The sequence below is a fragment of the Protopterus annectens genome, chromosome 6.part0 (assembly GCF_019279795.1).
Source record: "Protopterus annectens isolate FY-2018-M chromosome 6.part0, PAN1.0, whole genome shotgun sequence".
In the NCBI taxonomy this organism is placed as follows: domain Eukaryota; kingdom Metazoa; phylum Chordata; order Ceratodontiformes; family Protopteridae; genus Protopterus; species Protopterus annectens.
Window position 1 is genome coordinate 470,647,342 of NC_056737.1, and position 24,679 is coordinate 470,672,020.

Consider the following 24,679-nt stretch of genomic DNA (forward strand, 5'->3'; position numbering starts at 1 on the left):
TGTCCATCACAACAGGATGTAGCCTCACTGACATCACAGATGAACATGTGTGTGCTGCCCTCTCCATAGCAGACAACACAGCATCAGTGGGACCACGAGATTCATGACAAACTTCACACTCACATTATGTCACTGTTCAATATCACAGTTACTACAGGATGTGTACCATGGAATGGTGTACAGCTATGGTGCACCCGGTCCACAGTGCTGGTGCCACAAGGGACCCTGGACATTATCACAATATATGCCTAACTATCCTGGTCTGCTATGCTATGGAGTGTATCATCATGGAACACATACACATACACATTGTGAACCTACAGACACTGGATCCTACACAATTTGGTGTTGTTGTGGGCATATCTTGCCTCTTGCAGATGTTTGATGTCTTTAAACAGTTAACATGTCCATAGACATACACAGGGTTGTCCACACAGCCTAAATGGAGCTCGCACACCACTTCTATACAATACCTCACTTGGCCTTTACACATTAGATCACCGGATTCAATATCTACACTTATGTCACAAGATGGATTGCTAACTGGGTAATGGATAGCACACACATGGTCAGTATTGCAGGTGCCATGTCTGACTATACACCAGTTACATGTGGCATCCCACAGGGCTCAGTCCTGGGACCTCTCTTGTTCTGTATATATTTCTGATACATACTGGGTAACACAGGAGGAATATGGATGACCATGTTTGCAGATGACTGCAAACTGTGTGCCATATTCGACTCCACAGCTGGCACAAGCAACCTCAGAAAGGGTCTCACAGAGATGGATGACTGGTGCCAGAGCCATGGCCTACAGCTACCTTACTTTAGATGCATAGTCATCACTTTGGTAGTAACATCGTGCACACACATTACCACATAGGTGATGATACATCATGTACAGTGTGTGTGGTTTGTGATTTGGGGACATGAATACTTAGTACTCTTGCCTTTGACATTCACATTGCCAATGTTGTTGGACACACCTTCTATTTAGGCAACCTTATCCCATACAATTTTACATCCAGATCAGGTAGGGTCATTGTGACCCTGTAGTTATCTGGCACATGCTTTGATACAATGGCCCATTTTGAATGTACCTTACCCAACACCTGCAGCAACTGGAATGTACACAGATTTACATAACCAAGTGGATTTAGGGACTCACACAGATGGTATGCACAGTTTGGCTATGGTCACCCCAGCTCTCTTCAGTTGCTTACTGCCTATTTGGATGCAGTCTGTGCCTTTTGGTTGATGCCATGTCCATCACAGCATTGCTGGACAGGCTCCACATGAGGATATCAAAGTCCCTTACAGCTAAATGCTCCAGGGACAGGTACATGAACAATGATGTTAATAGGACATGCTGGAGGGGCATATTACCATCACAGAGGCTCCACTCACTCGGGAATGTGATCACAGTACCACATATGCACAGACCCACGCTCACCACCTACAGGTGACATCTTCACAGGTGGACGGGTGATCGTATGTCTAGCCCTGGGATATGTTATGGGTCCTTGCTAGACAGAGGCAGAATGAAATGAACATACATGAGATATCTTGTGTGACCTACTATTGACAGGCACAGTCTACTGATCTAGCGTGATTGCAGAATACAAACACACTTTGGCTAGGCTTCTACATACCCTTGGGCAGATAGCCTAGTGTCAACCTCTGAACCTATGCTAATGTTCGGGATGCACATTGTTCAGTGATGGTACTGATTGCAGGTTTTGTTTCTTCTTTGCTTTACCACTTCCTATGAACAACCTAGGTTTCTGCATAACATATTTGATTGTGACAGGATTTCACTATTTTATATTGTGTCTGTTGTCATATCACTGTGTGCACATGGTGGATTGGTGAATAGTGCGAGGTTCCTGGGTTGACACTTGCAACTGAGGGATATGTATGGCCCACTGCTGTACTCAAACTTGACCTAAGTGTGTGAGCATGCCCAGTTCAGACTTTCATTTTGTTGCCTGACATTTGTCTCATAGTTTTAAGTGTGTGAGCATGTCCAGTGTGACCTTGCAGTATGTTGCTGTCTGAGGTCCACTACATTTGTTGATGTGTGCGAACATTACCAATATTAACATTTATACTATATGTGTGTTGAATATCAGGTTCTATTATTACTGCAGGCCTCACCTTTGTGTCTTAACTTGACAGGGATTATGCTATGCCTGCAAGGTTTCCATGAGATACTTAGCATTGACTTATCAACATTTTTTCATACAAGCGGACCACTGACATACTGTCATGGTTTAGTGGTTCTGTACTCTGACTATAGTGCACTGTATCCTGGGTTCGAGGACTGTCACTGTTTCATATTTTCATACATGCCAGAACAGACTGCTTCAAGAAAAGTGAAGCAAATATGAACTTGGCAACCTGCTTTTGATGAACTATACCCACATTTGACCAGACTTTATTGCTCAATGTTGCCCAACATTGCTGGACAGTGCACAATATTGATGAACATTGCCTGTAGTTGTGCTACTTAGTGTGTGCAATTTTGTTTACATATACTAAATAGTGGTGAGAGCTGTTTAGCAGTGCTTTATATTGCTTAACACATAGCAATCATGCCTCAGGTGGTGCTGCAGGGCTGCCTATGTCAGATGCACATTTTACACTCCCTATACATGTTTGTTAACAGGTAGTGTCAAGTTAGGCATCGCTTTTACTGTATGTGCGAGTCGGAGAGAGGTATCATTTCCAGGGTTCCTACTGAGCCAGTGTATATGCTATGCGTTGCCTCTTCGCCAAGGCCAAAGCATACTGGGCACGCCTCCTTCTGCCTACTGGGGCAGGCTCAGGTTGTTCCTCCTCCGAGTCACTCTCTGCCTGTGATGGCCTTGGCAATGGTGGGGGGCTGTTGTGCCCGGCCCTATGCTGTTCCTGCTGCAGCTGTTTTCGCAGGATCATATTGTGTAGCATAGCACATACCATGACTATTTGGGTACATGTAGTTGGAGAGTACTGCAAGGCTCCACCAGATGTGTCCAGGCACCGGAACTGTGACTTGAGCAGCCCAAACACATGCTCAATTACATTTCATGTTTGTGCGTGTGCCTCATTATGGCGTTCCTGTTCAGGTGTGTGTGCATTTCTGACGGATGTCATCAGCCACGGCTCCAGTGCATATCCAGCTTCCCCCACTAGGTGACCATGAGGGATGTCCCCATTGGCAAATGTCTGGTACAGCTGTGTCAGATGCCAGATATGGGAGTCATGGTAGCTTCCAGGGCAGCCAGCACACATATTCATTATTATGCCCTGGGCTTCACACACAACCTGGCAGTTGATGGAGGGGTAACCCTTGCAGTTATAGTAGACCCTACCCTGCTCACCGGCTGGTGCTTTGATGTGAATGTGCATGCAGTCTATTGCACTCACTACCTCAGGGTATTCTGCTATTTGCTGGAAGAGACGCATATTGCTGGCCAATACCTTATGGGAATTGGGGAAATATACATGATCACCAACATGTGCTGCCATGGCATTCAGGAAATGGTGCAGTACCCTAGATGCTGATGCCTGTGAAATCCCCATCATATCGCCAGTTGGTCTCCGGAAGGTACCTGTTGCTAATATTCTTAGGCCAACACATACCTTGGTTTCCACTGGGATGGGTTCCCCTCTGTTAGTTCTGTGTGTGTGGCGTGGCCTGCACAGCTCAACAATTTTCTGCATGAGGTCTCTGTCCACTCTATAGCGCTCTACTATCTCCAGCTCATGTAGCCCCTGGTAGGTTACCCTAGGCCTGTACACCCTTCTCCATCTCCTCACTGTGGGTTGCTCAGCAGCATTTGCATTGTCACCACCCTCAGCATGTTGCATATGTCGCCTTATGAAAGCAATGGCAGCCCATAACATTTCTTTGTCTCAGTAAAGCTTTTTCAGTTTTCACTTCTATTAGCTTACTGCAGTGTTGCAGTGTGTCTGAGAAATACATACTGGAATGTTTTTTGCTGAGTTTTGAGTGCTGGGCTGGGCTAGTGTAATGCCTGTGTAATTGGCTGATTCTGATTGTTTTCACCTGCTAGCTCTGCTAGTACTCCCTGGTTAACTTCCTGCTATTTGTTGTGCTTCCTTTTCCCTTTCTGTTTCCTCAGGGGGCAGTACCACGCAAACAAGCGCAAACACGCGCACACCAGCTCACACGTGCGCACACATGCTTACACAGACTAAAACTTGCTTATTCCTGTTAAAACACGCGCACACCGGTGCAAACATGCTTACAACTGTTTACACAGCCTTACATATGCTTACTCAAGCCTACACGCACGCACACACACTTACACACGCACACACTGTCTTACTTGGGTTTACTGGTGCGCACGAGCGCATGTACGCTCAGCAAGAAACTTTGGTGTTATCCACAGCATACACCTTTGTTTTCTTGACTTTACCTGGCCTACCTGTTGACACACCTCTTCCACTATTATGTAAATATAAGCTGACACATGTCACTTTGCTCCAATGAGCTGCACACCTTTCATACATATCCCCCTCGTGATGTCACCTATCTTCTACTCTGTTACTCCCATCCTACTCCTACACTCCATTGACTGTGCTCATTTGCTATGTGAACTTGCGATTCACTATCATAACTCTCATTTGCATAGGATTGCCTACTAATGCTTAGTTACATCTCTTAGACTGAGCTTTCCCCCTTAGCAACCTCTACTCGGTGGCCATGTTGTCTTCAGTCTGCCATTCCCTTGCATTGTAAATTCATTTTAGCTATGAAATCCACATTTGTTGATCTTAATTATTAATTTTCTGCTTTTTAGGGCGCAGTGCATTTGTGCAGCGCTGTGCTACGGTTAAACCCCAGAAATCCGGATTAAAAAAAAGTTATTTTATTTTTAATTTGCAACACTTCCCATTACCAATGGCCGTATTTTTGGCCATTGGCATGCTTCCTCCTGTGAATGCATGCTCTTTTTTCCAGCTGACATGGCTCCGTTTTGCCATTTGCAGAACCGTACTCAGTTATCAACTGAGTACATTTCTGCAAATAACACTACTCCTACTCGGACAGGTTCAGGTTTCTTGGATCGCAATTTTACCTCATTTGCGTGGCTTTTGCCTGCAGTTGAGGTAATTTGCATATCCCAGCCATGTCCGTGTAGGACTAGTTTGGAGAGCTCAGTTGCACGCCCCTGCCGGCTGTTCTTGGATCACTCAGCGGACATGTTGGCTTGCTGGAGTCTTACTCTACTCTTAGACTCCATGCAAGCCTTCATGAATCCGGCCCACAGGGTTTAATTGAAAATTCATATCTATCTGTATTAATACTAGTAAACAGTTTTTCTGCATATTTCCTCTTCAAATGTTATTATGAATGCACATTTTGAACATTCTATCATTTCTTCTGCATGAAAAAACATGTTAATAAACACTGTTTCCCTTTTAACAAAAGTTTTTTTCCTGATATTTTTAGGGAAATACGTTGTTACTTTGTGCTTAGTTCTATTTCAAGCACAACACTTGTTTCTCTTAAACATACATTGAGAAGGTGTACATTATTTACCCAGACACTTGCACCAAGGGTTGACCCTGATGCAATCCATATTTTTGTGACAGTGCTCTGTGCTACAGTGCTCCTTCATTTTGTTACACATCCTACTGCATTCTGTTCCACTTACAGACATTCTACAGTCTATCTGCTGCTTCCATTGTCAAAGCAATATTTATAGCATTTCAAATGTCAGGTTTTTGTCAGATAACTACCTTCTTTTTGTCAGTGGTCATCATTTTTTCTACATTTCTATCTTTCATTTCCTGTTATGCATTTCCATCATTGCTGCTCTGAACTATTTTTTTACGCAGCTATATAGTCTGAAACTAATTCAGTAAACTTTCTACTGATTGACCAAATGTATACCGCTGTAATAATGCACAGATTTAAGAATAAATGCATTCTTTAATGAGCTTACTAATTACATGCATGCTTTCTTACTTGGTTTGCTAGGCTTTAAGAGGCTCTTGACGAATCTGAAAGTTTTACTCTCATAGGCTTAAAGATTTGTAGCTGGCCTTCTTTTTCATTTGTAATCCGATTAACAAAAATGAAAAATAAATTGTTTCATTCCTTCCCAGTATTCTCCCTGTGGTTTTCTTATCACATGCAGTCAGAGTACTTATAGCTGTGATCTTTTATTTCCTCATCTTAAGTTGACTTCTTTAATTCTTCAGTATCAGCAAAACTAAAGGTGTTGCACATTGGCATAAAGTCCAAACACTTTAAATGATCTAATAATACACCAGAGTATTCATAAATGTAATGTACAGTCCCATAAGTGCACAGTGTATTGTGTAGTTACACATGCATGTCTGGCATGAAATTCAGAGAAATATCAGACCCATCTCTTTGAATGAGCATGGAGGGAAGTAATGCATGCTTCCCATAGCTGACTCTATGCATGACAGTCAGCCATGTTTCCCACAGCTTTCCATCGTGCGCAGAGTGTGCTACAACCATATGCTTATGGAACTGCCTTTTCTATGGTGCGTCACAGTGAAAGTCACCTATATTGCAAGTGAGATGGACTGCATGTAAGATGCCATAAGATTTACTTGTGGATACAGCACTTTAATGTACATATTCCTTTCTTTTAGTTAATTGCATAGTCATGCATAAGAGATACTGTGAAATTATTTTGGGATAAAAATTTAAGTAACTAAATAGGCTTTACTATATCCGTGAATAACACAACAGTACAGCTAGTCAATACAACCAAACATTTCACTTCAAATTAGTGTCTTTCGTTAAAGAGTGAATTTGTTCCTAAATCTTTCAAACATCATGCTGTCAGATAAGAAAAACAAGTACTGTAGCAAAGACCGCTTTTATGTATGTTGATCATACATTCCTAGTGAAAGCAGGGCTCAAAAGGTAGTTACTTATATCTTTTGTATATCAGAGTATAACATGTAGCTATGCACCTCTGACAGAGTGCCTGTCCCCTTTCACTTATTACAAGTAAAGTATAGGCTGGAGAACAAGCGATACACAGGGGCCATACAAAGGTAAACAGTGTGGACATGTCATCTTGCAGACAATTGTTTACAGAGCCAGCCTTCTGGAATACCTTACAGATTACATGGGGAATGGTACCTGGTCTGTTTCCTGTTCCGCTGTCATTACAGTTATTAATTCATGATTGTTTCAGCTCTGCTGCCATGACAGAAGAGTAGGGTGTCATTGTAAAAATTTGTAAGTGATAAGATCTGGTGCCTGAGGTGCTAATGTTGGTGGAAGCCTACTGGCATAAAAGTATAAGGGGCAGATGGGCAAGGGGGCAGGACAGCATTTGATTGCAATACAGAATGAGTGTGTATATGTGTGTGTGCATGTGTGTGTGCATGTGTGTGTGTGTGTGTGTGTGTGTGTGTGTGTGTGTGTGTGTGTGTGTGTGTGTGTGTGTGTGTGTGCCTGCGCGCACATGCGCATGTATCAACTGATCTACAGGTGACATGTTTACTGCCACAATGTAAATAGTAGTGAAGTATGGAATACAATTTACTATTAAAAGATATGTTCTTTTCAGGAAGATTATGTCTCCAGGACCTTCTGCTGTGTGGGCTGAGCTTCTCCAAGCTGATATCTAAATGTACTGCCTCCAATGTTGCACCAGCTTTGAGTAAAGGAAACATATATTAGGAATATGTCAGTCTACCAACAACATTTCAAGTGAATGACAGCAGATTGAGAATATTATCAGAACAGCTTTCAGTGACAATGTACTTTTTTCTTCTTTTCTTCACAGTTCTGCAACCTTAGAGTAGTTATATATAGGTTTTGGGGGTAAGTAGGATATCTCGCTACATAAAGGGGTGCAGGGGGCTTCTCTACCAAAAAACATTCATCTAAGCTTGGCCAACAGTTGTTTTAGATTTGTTTTCAATCTAATAGCAGTCAGCTTAATGGTTGCTGAGAGCTATGGAGACCTCTGCAGATATTATAGCTCTTGTTCTCAAATGTGCCAATTTATTTTTTATCAGTCAGATGGAATTTCCAAGGAGTGTGGCTGTCAACCTCTAAGGGAATTTTCTGATGCCCTTAACAGCCTCGCCAAAACCAGACAGCAAGTAAGCTGTAATACCTACTATACCACAGCTATGTACGCGGCTTCTCAGCGCTTCTGTGGATCACTAGTGATATCTGCATTGCTTACTGTACTAGTTCCTTGTTTCACTTGAAAGAAAGTTACTGTTTGTCGTTTTTGCACTTAGTTACTTGTAACACATTGCACTCAAGTTACTTGGCACTTGCTCACTATAGCAATTATATAAGTCAGCACTAAAAATTAAAAGCACTACACCCTCACTCCCCACTGGCCCTTGTTTTCAATTATTAAGGAATTCCCAATATTATTCTAGCATGTCCAAAGGTCAGTTGTCAATCTCCTCTCCGGTCCAGCTGGTGAATCTGGGAATCTTGAGGCAATGTTATAACTGCCTCATGTACACAGACAACCCTCTCCTCCTCCCACATAACACAAATACTTGCGAGAGATGCAGCTATTTAGCCAAACTGGAGGCTGAGCTCTCTCAACTCAGGACTGGCAAGACCAGACAGGAGGAGAAGGCAACTACACACACCACAAAACCAGCCTCACATAATGCTACCACACCACTGAATCAAACACATAAACACACAAAGACATACTCGGAGGCTCTGAGTAAAATGTACCTAAACAGCAGAGGCCTCCAAAGCAGACACCCAAACAACTGCTACCTCAAGACACCCCACAAGCAACACATAAACCACAAAAGCAGTGTGCAAAGCAGTCACAGCCCTTAAGGCCAAATACAACACCAAACCTACTTGTCATAGGTGACTCCATAGTCAGACACACTGACGTCCCACTCACCAGGCTGAACAAGGAGAGGGTCACAGTAAGCTGCCTATCGGGCGCTAGAATCCGCCACATAACACAAGCACTCTGGTCACTCCACGGCAAGTACAAATATGACACAGTCATTGTCCATGCTGGTGTGAACAACCTGAGACGTACCTCCCTGGACTACATGAAAAGAGACATAGAGGAGCTCTCTGATTATGTAGCCCAGGCAGTTATGACCCTGACCCTGAGCAGTATCCTTCCTTCACCAAGAATGATGCCACAATATAGAGACAAGATGATCAGCTTTAACAATTGGCTTAATGTCTGGTGTCATTCAAAGGGGATCCAGTGTCTGTCTGCCTGGGATGACATGCTTGACAAGCCACGCTGCTTCGCAAGGGACGGCTTGCACCTGTCACCCTGGGATTCGGATATTGGCTAAGGCTCTTGCCACCCCATAGTGCCTTTTTAGGCAAGGCTCAAATTCTAAACCTACCACCCTAGAAAACAAAAATGGGAAGAAACTGAGGCTAATGCTGCTCAATGCCAGAAGTCTAAATCTCAAAATGCACGCACTCGAGGCCCTTCTCAGTATGGAGAACATCGATGTCTGTGCTGTAACTGAAACCTGGTTCAAGGCTCCTGAGAGCACCCGGCACTATTAGGTTTTACCTCATATCATGCGTTCCGCCCCAAAACCCGGACCACACCACAAAAGGAGGGATGTATCCATATTCATAAAGGATACCCACACCTCCAGGTTGGTGGCAACGCATGAAGCTTCGGAAACCATCCAGGTGCAACTAACCATAGGCAAAACTGCTCTACAAATTGTAGCATGCTACAGGCCACCCTCTCAAACTCAGGAACCCCACACAGCCTTCCTGAAGACACTGGAGGGTATAAATGTATCTCCAAACACTATCATATTGGGTGACTTCAACTACCCGAATATAGACTGGGAACATTACTCAAGCCCTAACTTTCTAGCCCAACGGTTCCTGGAGTTCATAAATTCAAATGCCATGGAACAGTTAGTCACTGTTCCCATGAGAGGAGAAAATATACTAGATCTCATTATCACAAACATGGGGACAAAATGCTCCACACCGAAGTATATCCCTCATTGGTGAGATCTGATCATAAACTAATCTCACTGGAAATCCACATCCCCCCACCCCAAACAAAAAGACCACAGTGAAGAACTTCTCTAAAGCAAACTTCACACTACTCAAGACTGGTGTGGTATCCTTGAGGCCCCTGAGCCAGTGGAAACCACAACCCAAGCTGGAAGCCCTTACAAATGCCTTCTATGAACACCTCCAGGACTGCATGGATCAGGCAATCCCAAATAAAACCAAGACTCTTTCCACAAAGGGCAAACATCCAGTCTGGTGGACCCCAGCCATTAACAAACTTTACAATAAGAGGAGAAAGCTATTACATGATAGAACAAAATCCATAAAAGGGAAGTCACCCCTGATCATTATTAGTAAAAAAATACGAGCACTCATAAAATCAACTAAGGCCAATTTTGAGAGAAAAATTGCCATGGATTCAAAGGACAATCATAAGGCCTTTTTCAGCTATGTTAGGAACCTGGGTGGAAACTCCCAGATATGCTCAGAATTAGTCCAAAATTATACAAAAATCACTGAACCCACAGACATTGCCAACATACTGGCAGACAGGTTCAGTGCAAACTTCACCCCCCTCCCCCCCCCTAAAGGAGAGATAACTATCCCAGCAGAGTGTAGCCTCCCAGACATCTCAAATGCGCAGGTGAAAGCTGCTCTCTCTAAAGCTAAAAACACAGCATCAATGGGACCGGATGGTGTCCCCGGCTGTGTGCTACATGAGCTAAATGAGGAATTAAACCCGCACATAAGGCAGCTGTTTAATCTCAACCTTACCACAGGATACGTGCCCAAGGAGTGGCGTACGGCAACTGTGGTCCCACTCCACAAAGGTGGTGCCTCTATGGACCCTGGTAATTACCGCCCCATAAGCTTAACAAGTCTAGTCTGCAAAGCTATGGAGAGGATCATAATGGAGCTCATAAACAAAGATATAAGGGACTTGCAGACATTGGACCCGACCCAGTTTGGCTTCGTCAAGGGCAGATCATGCCTTTTGAACTTGGTCGACTTCTTCAAAACAGTCACCAAGGCCATTGATGAGGGAAAGGCAGTCCATACAGCCTACCTTGACCTTGCAAAGGCCTTCGACACAATACCCCACTCGGGTATTGTAGAAAAACTTACCAGCTTAAATGTAAACCCATATGTCACAAGATGGGTTGCAAACTGGCTTAAGGACAGAACCCACAGGGTTAGAGTTGCTGGCGCTATGTCAGACTCCAAGCCGGTCACAAGTGGTGTCCCACAGGGCTTGGTCCTTGGCCCCCTATTGTTCGGCATCTACTTCTCAGAAGTACAGGCCAACATGGGAGGACTTTGGCTGACAAAGTTTGCAGACGACTGCAAACTGGGCCATAGTGGAAAGTGCATCGGACATGGATATCCTTCAGAAGGGACTCACGGAAACAGATAGCTGGTGCCAGAGCCATGGCCTGAAGTTAAACGCCAAAAAATGTATAGTCATACCCTTCGGGAAAAACAAGGTAACCCCAAGCTACCATATAGGTGGCAATCCACTAAGCACAGAAGAGGTTATCAGGGACCTGGGGACCCAGGTTGACAGTGGCCTTTCTTTTGACACTCACGTTGCTAAAGTGGTTAGAAAGACCTTCTACATTGCCCACCTGATCATGAAGGGATTAACATCCAGATCTAGTGAGGTCATTGTTCCCTTGTACTCTTCACTTATCAGACCAATGATCGAGTACAATGCCCCATTCGGGATGTATCTCACCCGACATCTGCAGCAATTGGAGAGACCCCAAAAGTTCCTCACCAAAAGGATAAAGGGACTCCAAAATCTGTCATATGCTGCCAGATTGCAGAAACTCCAGCTCTATTCAGTTGCATACCGTCTGCTCAGAGGTGACATGTGCCTGACATACAAGGCCATGTCCAACCCAGAATTAATGGACATGTTCCACCTCAAAAAATCCAAATCCACCAAAACCACTAGAGCAAGCGACTTAAACCTTAGCACGGATATAAATAGGACGTGCTGGAGGGATAGATTTATCACTCAGAGACTCCCTATGCTGTGGAATAAAATCCCAATCCATGTGAGGCAGAGCACCTTGCTGGCTCTGTTCAAGAGAAATCTTGACCTGTGAATGGGAGATCGTAGGTTTATCCTGGGAATCATCTCTGTGTCACTGCTGGACAGAGGCACAACAAACTAATGGGCACAGTATTTTTTCATATAAGGGGTGGCGTAAGCCACAAAAATTTGGGCTAGGCTTATAAATGCCTTAGGGCAGACAGCCTAGTATAAGCCTATGAACCTATGAACCTATGTGAGTGTGCACCTCCACACTCCCATAGCACTTAGCTGGACTGATAAATGGTCTTCAATAGGCTTCTGCCTCAAAAACCTGTATGTATACGGCTGAACTCCTGAAGTTCTCCTAGATAGCAAACCTACTACAGGACAGCCATTTTCTTGTCTGGAACTGGTGAACTGGCATCAACACCAAGCAACTGGGGTCTCTCTTATGTATTATGTTCCTTATCTAAATATCCAATAGCACTTACTCTGCAATTCCCTTACTTCTGTCTCCAGCTTGCATTCATATTTTTATCCTTCCTCATTTCTCACAAAAGTGGCATGATCCCAACACTATTAATTGCTTCAAATCTCTTCCTCCATTCTATGTTTTTGCCAACTGGCCTCTTAAATTTTAGATGTATGGCTTGTTGTATAAGATGTTCCTTAATGGGCAAGTCTCTGCAAAACGTTGAATTAACCTTCACTGCCTAGGTGTTAAAATTTTTCCTATGTTTAGCTTTAAAGATAATGTGTGGTACAATATAGTCATCTCGTGAAAACTGACTTCTAGCTTTATCATAAGTTCATAGGTATATACAAGGCTAACAATGGCCCTTACAAGCCAAGTCAAGCTTCAGTTACTTATGTAAAAGAAATGGAGAAATAATGAGTTCTACCTCCTTGCTTTTTTTCAGTGTTGTATGCATCTGGAGAGCATTTCCCACAGCTGGAAGGCTATTGATATACCATAGGTAAGTACTAGGCTAGCTGCCCTCATGGGCCATTTTAAACCTAGTCAGCTTCCCCCAAAGGTGAGAATCAAACTGTGTTCCTTGTGTTTGTGAGGTAAATACATTAACCATTATGCTAACCCCTGTCGTGTCACAGTTATATAACTGGGCAAAAACAGTTTTCCAGCTTCACTCATGCAGTTTCTTCCTCCCTTTCCAAAAGTGACTGCATTTCTACATTGCAGTCTCCTACTACAATTCACATTTCCAGAGTTTTTCATGGAATCTTGCTCAGAATTCCAGATGGACTTATTAGACCTAATACATTCCTTACTACTACTACTTTGTTCTTTGTTATAGCAAATCCTTCTACTATCTACCATCCACTGCCTACCTACTATGTTTAACTTTTAAAGTCCTTCAAGACTGCCATTGAAGGGATTTTTTAACCAGAATGACTCCATCCTTTGTGGAGATTTTGTTCAGTTGTACACTATGTATTCTACTCAACTACACTGAGTTTTCTGACACTTTGACCAATCTTTTCACATTCTAAAGCAGTATCAAGTGTGTGCTGACTCTGTCCAATGTTACTAGTATTCTCAGTGTAAACAGGAAAGCACAAGGCTCTCAGAGTCCCACTGGCTGCATTACCTATCATGTACCTTATGCATTTCTCCTCACCTAACACTTGACTGTTTACATTTTGCAATCCATTCAGATGTTTGTCAGTTCCCTCATTTCAGAATATATTTTTGTTTCCACTGTTGTCAAACCACAGTTAATAATTGCTCAAAGATACAAATTCTGTGATGTTCTGAATTCTTGAGTTTGTATAGTGCTTGCTATATATTAACAACTTTACAACTTCACAAGCAGCATTAATAAAATATCTGTTTAACACTTTCACATAAAGAAAATAAACACGTAATTTCCACTTTCACTCTATTTCTGCACAAAAATCAAACTAAATAAATAGAATTATGAAATCCATACCCCTTAGTTTATGCCAAGGGAATACATAATGGTGGACAGAGACAGGAAAGTATTAACTGTCACTGCATGCTGTTACGGATAACTCCTCATGTACCTTTACTCAATGACTCTCACTTCATAGGCTCTTCTGATATAAAAACAGTGTAATATTACACTTGGCAATTATACCAGTTAACCACTAGGTGTCAGCAATGTTGTGACTTCAGTCATCTTGAACACAAAAAATGCATAATTAAATGCCTTGCTAACTTCAGCTTTATAAAGCTTCTTCTACTGGTATTTATTACATTTTTAAAAATCAGCCTTTCTAACGATATCTGACACAAACTTACTCATTATTCATAGCCCTAAACACTTCTTAGACTTGATTTAGGCATGTTAGATGTGATATACTTGGGCTGAAGTCCACCTTTAGGGTTGATTTTATGCTCGCTTTCTAGTGCCAGTCTCACCATCACCACATCCTCTTCCCACTTCAGCCCTGCCTGCTCATTCAGTGTTATTGCAGATTCCTCCCTGTCTTAATCACTGCCTTCCATATAATTCACCTTTTGATCTTATTCACTCATACATCATTCATGATTCATTTTTATGACTTCAGTAATTTCATCATTTCCCTTCATATCATCTGTTCGCTTTTTATTTAATTACCTTAGTATTTTTTTCCTTCTAAGTTCACCTTCCTATATTCCTCTCTCTGTCTCTGGACCTTGTGGCTTTTGATAAGTTAATGAGACAGGCTGTATAAATCACCCCCACTGCCCCCCCCCCCCCATTTGTAATTGACACTAGCTCCTCCTGACAGGCTCTGCTGCTCACATACTTCTTTCTTTTTTTCCCCCTAAATTTAAAGAAATACTTATGACCCTGTTTCAGAGATCCAAAGATGAAGTCTATAGGTCGTAAAATGGGAAATGCCATCAGGTTTTTGAATGGCTGTGCCATATTACTTTGTTGTTACTCTTGTTAAGAAGAGGATAAGTGCCTTTTGATAACTTCTCTGATGCTTCAAAAGTGAAAGACGGTGATTTCCTTAGCAATATAGGGAGATTTAACAGAATAAGTAGGTAGCCATCATAAACTTTAAACATGCTCTATACCTTCTGGATGGTTAAGAGTTAACAGAAGCCAAAACCCAGCCCCATTGTGCAGAGGAATAAATTCCTGATTCAGACCTAGATGAGCTGTGTTCGACAACAGCACAAGTGTTAGAGATACCAGGCAGGTGAGGATGGGATTAAGCAGTCAATGCTGGCTCATCATTGTGGGACGAGGGAGGGTGTCTACGCTCACTACAATAGCCTGGTGAGCTCTGTGCTGTAAGAGGTACAATGGGAGCCTGCACCTCTGCAGAAGTGAACATGCACCTCCCAAGTTAGCCATGCAGCTCACAAGGTTGATGTGGGGTAACTTAACTGGGAGGCTGCATCTGAGTAGACATGAACATTCACCTGCAAAAGGTAGCCATGGAGCTCACAAAACTGATGTCGGGTGTGAAGACTAGTAGAGAAGGGTGAAGGCTACCAGCCTAGCCAGATAGAATTGTGCAGATAATTCTGTCATTTGTAAATATAAATGTAAACTACAGGCCTGTTGTCTTAAATGTAAAGAAATACTGTTACATGTGGAACTGGAAATAAATGTGACAACAGTGCACTCTACTGACCAAAGTAAAGCATGTGGTGACCCTTTGAAGTGGAGGGCAAGGGAATGACCATCCCTGGGCTGATTGTGATCTCTGTGTGCTCTTAAGGGAAATTGCACTTTACTGTGTGTATTTGTTATCCTTTCCTCATATATGAGACAACCTTTCTGGTGTTGGTGGTGAGGATTGAGGAATCTGGGAGGCTGCATCTCATCAGAAATAAACATGCATCTCCCAAGGATACCCATGGAGCTCAGAAGGCTGATGTGCGATAAGTTAAATGGGAGACTGCATCTGAGCAGAAATAAACATGCACCTCCCAAAGGTAGCCATGGAGCTCACAAGGTTGATGTGGGGTAAAACTGGTTGGGGCATATTCAACAGCAACATAATGGTGTTGCACCAGCATCCTTAATTTCCTCACCAGCCCTGGACATGGGTCAAGTTTAGCTAGGGGAGGATAAGATGAAGTCAGGAGACCCAGTGAATGAGGAGAGGAGCTGTTGGCATCTCATAGTCAGCTCTGGGGAGACAGGGGAACAAAAACACAAGGGGAGTTAACAGTACCTTTATTAATACCACAGCTGGGATTGCCATTAAGTTACATTGTACTACATTAGGCTAACAACAGAAGAAGACAATAAGCCTGTGTATTTTTTGTTCATGTGCATTTCACATTCTACTCAACACCATTCCATCTTCTTTTTTAACGCCTCTCCATGTGTCTCATGTCCTTTTGAGCATATCTGTGAATTCCATTTCCACTAAATATTTCCATAGTCTATTTGATAGTTCCATATCTCTCTGAGTAGTAGTACTTTCATAGATTCATGGAGTACTAGGTCCATACAATCTGTTTCCTGTTCCCCTTCTTCCTCTTCAGAATGACCCCTGCACATCTCCCTAACATCTTTTCACTATCCCATGTCATATCCCACTGTTTCTTCTGCTCTCCAGTAAGAAGATTTGTAGCTCATCTATTTTCTAAACATATCATTTCCCCTCACCTCACCCATCTATTTGGTGCCTTTCCTCTGGGCTCCTTCCAGGAGTCTGATGTTATTCTCCTTGCATAGACTTAACTTAGTCCCAAATAGGCATCTGTTAAGAAATCTGGAGGGCTTGGAGTAGAACCAAGACTAAGTAACTGGACTGTTATATGAGTGAAGGGTGCAACATGAAGGTATGTAGTGAGAAGTAAGATGTTAAGAATTAGGAAAGTGATGAGTGGAGCAAGACGCGGAGTTAGTCCTGTGGTCCAGTCTCTTTGGTGTGCTGCTTTCAGCCATATGTAAGGGAACATAGAACACGATCCGCCTTTTTGCTGTTAACACAAAGCCAGATGAAAGCAGTGGAGGTTGGAGAAAGAGTATAAGGAAGGATTTGTAAGGGCTGACCAAGTGGGCAGAAAGCTGAAATCTATGGCTATTACAGGTAAATGCACAGTAATGCACTTAAGTTACACCAGCCATAGTATGAGGTATCCACTGGTGAGAATGGAACTGCTGGCAGCAGGGCAGCAAAATTATCTAGGGTTGGTTTTTACTGATGGAGTCAACCACCAAGAGCAGAGTTATATGGCAACCAACAAAATGCTTTGCTGTATTCACAGACATATAGACTCCAGAAGCAATAAGGTAATAGTCTTTCTCTGCTGGACACTGATCCAGCCACACACAGAATTTAGGTAGTTTAGGTAAACCATGTCCACTGGTGCTTCCCGTCAGGTTCTCCAGTAATACTGCCACAAAATTGCATCAGGTGTGACTGACAACTTCTGTCCAAGAACATTTGTGGTTGTCTTGGAGACTGAAGTCCTCTAAGGGACAGGCTAGCTTTTTATCTCAGGATTAGCTTCAGAACATTTGCTACCACTGGTGCTGGGATAACAGGCCTGTAGTTTCTAGGATTTTTCAAATACCCCCCCCCCCCCGTACATAGGTACCACTCTTACTTCCAGTCTGCAGGTGCTTCTGCAGTGACCCTTGCTCTAATGAAAATCTCCATCAGGGATCTCCCAACATAGTGGCCAGATTCCTTAGAACCACAGGAAGGAAGACCACTCATCAAGACCTATGATTTACCCTTATTTAATGAAGGCAGTTCCCATTCAACATCCTCCTTCCTCTGGTGCATTTGTATTGCTCTGCCCACTCTGTCATTCATCCATCCCATGCAGCATGGTACCCTGCTCTTGCCTTGCTTTGTACAGATCGAACCAAAGTATCCATTCAGTGCCGCCACATTTTCCTATTTTACTTTCAATGTGAGTTATAGCTCTCAACCTTCCATGTCCAAAATGAGGAACACTAGCCCTCATAATGTGGAACAAATGGACAAAATGTGGAACACATACTAATGGCTTACTAACAACTTCAACTAGGAAGGTCATAGGATGGTTACAATATGCTGGTTTTACTTATAAATAACATTGTTTAATGAATTAATATGATTCATTTCTATTTACAATGGATTTCACTTACAAAAATTCCTAACACTGAATGTGTGACAGAGTCTTTCAATGTGGAACTTTGAGGGAACTCTGAGGAACATGAACTTTTTAAGACCCCAAATGAGGTATGTTCCTCGTAATGAGGTACACTTGAGAGGTATGAGTCAGAATTTCCATCCCTTCCTTCCTTCTGCTGTATACCTAAAGACATATTTTGTCTCCCTCTTAGCCCCTCCTGCCACTCACACACTTGTTCAGCTTCTATCCTTGATGCCCCCTTTCTCCTTGTTGGATTTTAGCGTGCTTATTCACAATGTGTCTTCTCCCCGTCTCACTCTCCTGCATTCCACCTCTTGTATGCCCTGTTTTTGCCCTTACTACTATCCTTACCTTCCTGTGTGTCCACTTTCTCTTTATTTCTACCATTTTTTTCTTTTCTTTAGACCTAGTCCATAGCACTAAGTGTTGCATTATGAATCCATTACTGTTTCTCACTCATTTCATCAAATTTAACTTTGGCACTATCCCAAGGTCATCATAATGCACTTCCTTAAACTCCTGTACAATTGCCTTTTTCCTTGTATCTTTTGCCCTTACTTCCTACTCTACCCACAGAGTAACATTGTCATTGCTGGTTAGTGTTGTCTTCACCTGGGTATAACTGCCACCATCGCCCTTCAAACACACACACACACACACACACACACGCACACACACGCACACACACACACACACACATACACACACACACACACACACACACACACACACACACACACACACACACACACACACACACACAAACACACACCATATCTCTCAACTGTCCAAATTCTTTGCAGGATGTCTACATTTTTGCCTTATATTTTCAGAATGCTCCTCGTAAAATTTGTTTTCTGGCAATTCATTGAGTATTGATGTCACTAAATAATGACAGACATTTGAGTTTCAAACTTCAAATGCTTCAGAAAATGCAAGCTAATACAATTTATTCTAGCAACTTTCTAAGTTTATATGAGCAATATTTAAAATCTGCCTCTGATTTTGGGCCTTCATTCCACTCTCCCACCCACTTATTTTTGGCTTTGTACAGAATTCTAACACCTCTAGCAAAATCACACACACTGGCTAAATTTCACTGTTCAGACCTACTCCCTCCCATCTCAACTGCTAGGTCAGTTAACCTAGATTCCAGTCCTGACGTCTCTCTTGCTCCTTCATGGAGTGGAGTCTGATGTCTTTCTTTATGGAAATCGCTACTTCAGTTCCCACCCTCCCTACTGTGACATTCTTAAACAACATATGCTCAGACGACAACACCAGCTCTCACTCCCTCTTGCAGATGCCTCATGTTTTTGTGATACAAGGCAATGTCTGCACTCAATGTTTGCAAACATTCCTTCTTATCCTTCCTAGACTCCTGGCACTGCATTGCAAATGTATCTATCCATTCTCCAAATCACCATTTATTCTTCATTCCTCTGCTATTTTCTGTGCCCTTTTTTCTCCTCCTTCTTTCTAATCCCCAAGTACTTAACCCCACTCCCTCACTGGAATCTATGATTTCTTCTCCCCCTTTCACTTTAGCTGTAAAATAAAATGTCTACTTTCTAAACCATCTGTAAGCACCACGTCTCTTCTTGGTTAAGGTACAGCCATTATTCTGATGAAGTCTCCATTGGTGGAGATGGAAGCAGTTAATTCTTAGTTTCATAATAAAGGAATGTGAACCTGGAGATGCCTGGATTGTTTTTTTGGGTTTTTTTTCTACATTTTACTGGCATTTTTTTAAGGTACAGCCTGTCCCTGACACAGATCCAGTCCCCTCTCTCTTTTTTTCACTGATGCAATCAGATGTTGCATTCTCTAATCTCCTTCTTCAGTATATTAATTCCTGGCACAGGTAGTATTTTTGGAACTACTCCATTCAGCCCCCTATCCTGACATTTTTCTGCCACTTACTTGGTCCTGCTTTCTACCACCTTATATGTTTCCTCTGGCAGGTGATTTGTCCCCACATGCCCCATATGTCAGCCCCTCAACCTTGCTAAAAAACTCTTGTTTCCTCCTTCAGTGTGTTAATAAATCTGAGCACCAAGACCTGTTTCAGTGTAATGTGGCCTACATTTGCTGACTTGACAAAATTCTTAAACTCCCATTGGTAACTGAATCTTGGATCAAGAAAACCTTCATATCCCCCCCATAACATTTCTCATCTCCTTCTCTCTCTGTCTCTCTCCTTCATGTCCAGACTCTTCCCTGTCCAGCTGCACTCATTGTACTTGGTAACTCTTTCTCTGTGATGCATCTGATTCTTTTCCCATCCCTCCTACAAGCCCCTGCACTGTTCTACTCCTTTAACTCTCTGTCGAGTGCCACTCCCTGTCCACCCTCCTGCTTTGTTCCTTGCGGTGTTGACATGAATATGAGTACCTCTTCGCTGTCTCCCTTTTCATCACTCACACTACTTTCCAGTTCTTTTAATGTGGCTTCCTTCTCCTTGTCTTCTTTTTCATGGTGCATCTCCAACATTCTCCCTTCAGCTCTATCTGTGCCACACCATTTATTTATACTCTTTTAGCATCCATTGCTTTTCTTCCCGTGTTTTCCCAACCATTCCAGTCTACTGGCCTCCTGCTACATCTCCTCAGTCTTACTCTAATCTTTTTTCCTTATTAGCAAATCCATTACCATTTCTAATTTCCATAGTCTCCACTGAAGCCCCCTATTCTCCTGCTAACACAGCATCCTCTGCTTGCCCCAAACTGATTAAGTCAAACCACCCATCTACTTGATGACCCCATCACCCATCACCCATCTCTCTCTCTCTCTCTCTCTCTCTCTCAGTCTCCCTGTCCAGCTTGTCCTGTTCCTTTCATACTGTACAGTACTTAAATCCATCACTTTCCCTTTACAGCATGCTTTTCTATTGTATAGAGATATGTCTAAGCACACAGCAAAGCCTTTCTATTACAAGCAAATTCAAGCCAAGTGATAAATTAACTTGTAATTATGGACAGCTGAAACTTAACTGACCTAGAGGCAATCTTAATCAGCAGCTCAGTTCTGGGGCAAATTCATAAGTCTTTTGGCAAGGCTGGCCTCAGGCTTATTGGACCAATCAGGTACATTTCTCCACACTTTGATGAAACATTTCAGTGCATTTTTGAATGCTAGAGTTGCATTTGTTATCACAACTGAAGCTCTTTTGTGTGCCATGTGTGGTGTAAACTGTAGCAGCAGCTGATTTTTACAAATGTAGCAAACATGTTTTTTTTGTTCCTGGGAGGAACAGACCTGTCTTGCTCCTTAGATGAGGAGCACCAGATTGGTGGACAGACCTTTTTTTCTTTCCTAAACTTGGGAACAAAATCGGCCCTGCAGTTGCTAAGGCCAGCTTTGATTTTAGAAATGAGTTAGTGAAAAAATGAGGCTGATTTTAATAAATGTAAAATGAAATGCCAATATATACAGCTTTCTTTTCTGCAAATGTACAATATGTTTACTTCTAATTTCAACAATTATTTAAAAGTCAAAAACAGGCCAGAACTACCAAGTTGGCTTCACTTCAAAAAGACAGTATGCATAAATAAATTTATGTTATGTTTGCAAATGTTGTACACTAACTATAAATCAGAAAATAAATCTTCAAAAATTCACCAATGTACAGTGAAATCTATAATACCATAGAATATGATGTGTTAGAAACACTTTATAGATAAAGCAAACTGAAAACTACGGACGTCTTAATTGATGTATAATTAATGAAGAGAACTAGGAGACCTAAAAATAATATCAGTTAAAATAGATATTTTAAATGCATGCCCCCCGAAAGTCAGAAATAGCATTTGCTAATTCTCTTTTTCGTCAGCTTATCTGCAAGAAACTAAACCATGAACTATACGCCCATTGTTGGCTATAAACCAACAAGTGAACAAATCTAAATTATGAACAAACCATCAAGTTCTCAGTAAGTAATCAATTCAAAAATTCAAAAGCCAAAACCTTAACTTAATAGAAAATAAACAAAAAGTAGTATAACTTGTTTCAGTTGACGTCATCTCCCAACCTTATGTGCTCCTGCTCACAGACTCTCTTTCAGCAGTGTTATTACATGAGGCTTGCAATGAAAGCTAGTCCTCATTATACCCCCTTAGACGGTCTAGCTTTTGTTTTTGTATGATCTTCACCCTAATATCCTTTTTCCCCTGTCTCCCATAGAAGCACACACACACACACACACACACACACACACACACACACACACACACACACACACACACACAAAGACACTCACACAAAAATTCCAGTTTCAGGGCCCTTACATCAGCCAGGTAGACATTACTCTTTGGGTAAGAAGGCCTCAGAACAGTTATCCAGTCTAATCCCAAGATTATTGGGGAGGGGCTTTTTTTGGATCCTGCACAGTTTATACAACACGAAAACAATAAAATATCCAGGGCTAAAGATCCCTTGTTCTACTTTTCAGAAAGTGACTACAAGCACTAGGGCCTTCTCAGCACATTTAAGGAGATGTACAGACAGTCTACTCCTGAGGCGTCCTCTACCCTTGTGTGCCCAGCCTTGCCCACACCATCCTGCCCAGCCCTAGATTTATATCATGTTTATAGAGAACTCACCTTATGTCATCTACAGAACATATCTCGTAAACATAACCCTACAATATGTAGTTTACATTTAATACAGAATCAAAATATATATACTTTGTTCCCCCCCCCCTCCTCCGTGCAAGGAAGACTACTGTTACTGCTATGACTCCACTTAATGCTGCTATTTCCACACTGTATCTGGCTAGCTTACATTACCTCTCTCTCTCTCTCTCACTCTCTCTCTCCCTCTCTCTCTCTCTCTCTCTCTCACTCTTTAAGTGGTCAGTACTCACATATGATATGGATCAGAGCTCTAATGTGGTAAGGAAATAATAAATAGCTCCACAACAAAGGGTAATTCATACATCTCAGCCACTGAGATTTTTGTCTCATATTTTTTATATATTCCTTATAAAATTTGTGTTTTTCTGATAAAGTACTGCGCATTGAAGTTACAAAATAATGATAGATACTTGTGTTTCAAACTTCATATCTTTCAGAAAATGCATGCTAATACAAAACTGGTTGTAGTATAAACTTTCTAGATTTATAACAGTAACACTGAAAATCTGCCCCTAATTTGGGGCTTTTTCTCCCCAGTAGTTTTGTCCAAAATTCTTGCACTACAAATTTGTGTAGGTAACTCCATGGTGACAGAAATCAAACTATCACTAGGAAGCAAGAGATGGTCATTAGCCAGTCAGACACACACTCTTCTCAAATTCTCACTTGTGTCCAGGTTACTACTCGGACCCTAGTCACAAGGAATTTACTTAGAGCTGAAATCCTTATGCCATCAGGGGAACAAGGCTGCCAGGATGATCAATGTTCTCAGTCTATACACTGTTGCTGTGTTTCCCCTTTACTTCATATGAAGTATACAGTCATAGCTTATTATGTGTTATCTTGCACTCCTATCCTTGATATGCAGGACAACGTTCTTTTGAAAGCCAAGGTAATGCTTGCTTGCAAAACTCCTCATACCTTTCCTGTGAAGGGTGTGGATAGGCTTACATACCTTTCCTGTGACGGTTGTGGGGGGCTTATACACCTTTCCTGAGAAGGAAGTGTGTGAGATTATATTACACAGTATTACAGTACTTTTAAAAGTACACTGATAATGTGCTCTGCCATGTCAATAAAAAAAAAAAAAAAATCACTGTACTCTTAAGTCTTATTTTTAAATGTGACCTATGTTTTTAGAACTTTGTCTGAGCAATGAAACAAGAGGGCATCAGATTTACCGTTAGGATTACATTCATGCTACAGTTTTAATAGCATGCCAATACATGATGGCTTCTCTGCCAAATCATGTTACAGCTAGTTCCATTTCCAAATTATTAAATTATTTTATATTCTGGGCCACCAAACTGTACATGGATTTACAGGAAATAATTTATGACGTGCTGTCATCAGTGGTATGTGTTCCCATATGACCTCTCTTTACAACTATAAGGCAAAATATAAAAAAAAAAAAAAAAAACAGGGAAAATATCTGCAGTAAGAGAAAGCACACAAAAGTAATGAATACAATATGGATCATATAACAAACTGAAAAATCCCAAGGAATGATCATTTTCTCATATTGAACAGTTCAGAATACATGAATATACACACACAAACATTTATAATAAATGTATGAATGCATAAGTATGTGTTCATATAGATTTGTGTGGGGGTGCACATATATAACAAGTTATCTTTTAAAATATATATATTGTGTTATTGGAATTCTACATAAAAATACACAACACGATAATATATAAAACAATAACAGTTGGCAGACTGAGCATCATAAAAAATAACAGAATACCCAGTAGTGTTACCATCACCCCCATCCTGCAGATGGCAGTATTGTGCTTAAGAGAATAGCAGCAGTAATAATGTAGTAGTTTTGAAGTAGTTTTAATGTGTTTAAAAGTATTTTATTTATTGTTTGCTGGTTAAAAAAGTAATCATGAAAGTCACAA